Genomic DNA, 563 nt, shown 5'->3' on the forward strand with positions numbered 1-563 from the left:
TATGTAAAAAGATAACATTACTAAAATTTCATTTTCTTCAAAATAAATAAATAAAATAAATTAAAAAAAAATCACTGGCAAAAAAAAAGAAAAGAAAAGAAATACAAAATAAATTTTAAGTCCAAATATAACAGTCACAAATTATAATAAATGTTAAATTATCCAAAACTTGAAAGTAAATATAAAGCAAAAAGATGACTGTGTGTCCTTTCAAGGTTATTTGATTTCAAGGTTATTTGATTTCTATTTACTACTGATTAAAAACTAGATTCCAGAAAGTTAGATGTTAACTTAGTTAATGTTAACATCAGTATATTCTAGAGAGGCCTGTTCTAGAGAAAACTAAAATTACGAAAATGATACATGATTTTTATTTGGTAGAGAACATAACCCCAGTGTTTATGGTTTTATTGCTCTGTGGGACATTAACAATATTGCTTATTTAGCAATCTTATTCCAGCAATTATAGGGGTGTGTGTGTATACACACACACACACACACACACACACACACACACATAAATATACATACACCAGCAAATGATAAAGTTGGTCGAAAGTACA

The sequence above is a fragment of the Galeopterus variegatus genome, unplaced genomic scaffold, assembly GCF_000696425.1.
Source record: "Galeopterus variegatus unplaced genomic scaffold, G_variegatus-3.0.2 Scaffold15186, whole genome shotgun sequence".
In the NCBI taxonomy this organism is placed as follows: Eukaryota; Metazoa; Chordata; class Mammalia; order Dermoptera; family Cynocephalidae; genus Galeopterus; species Galeopterus variegatus.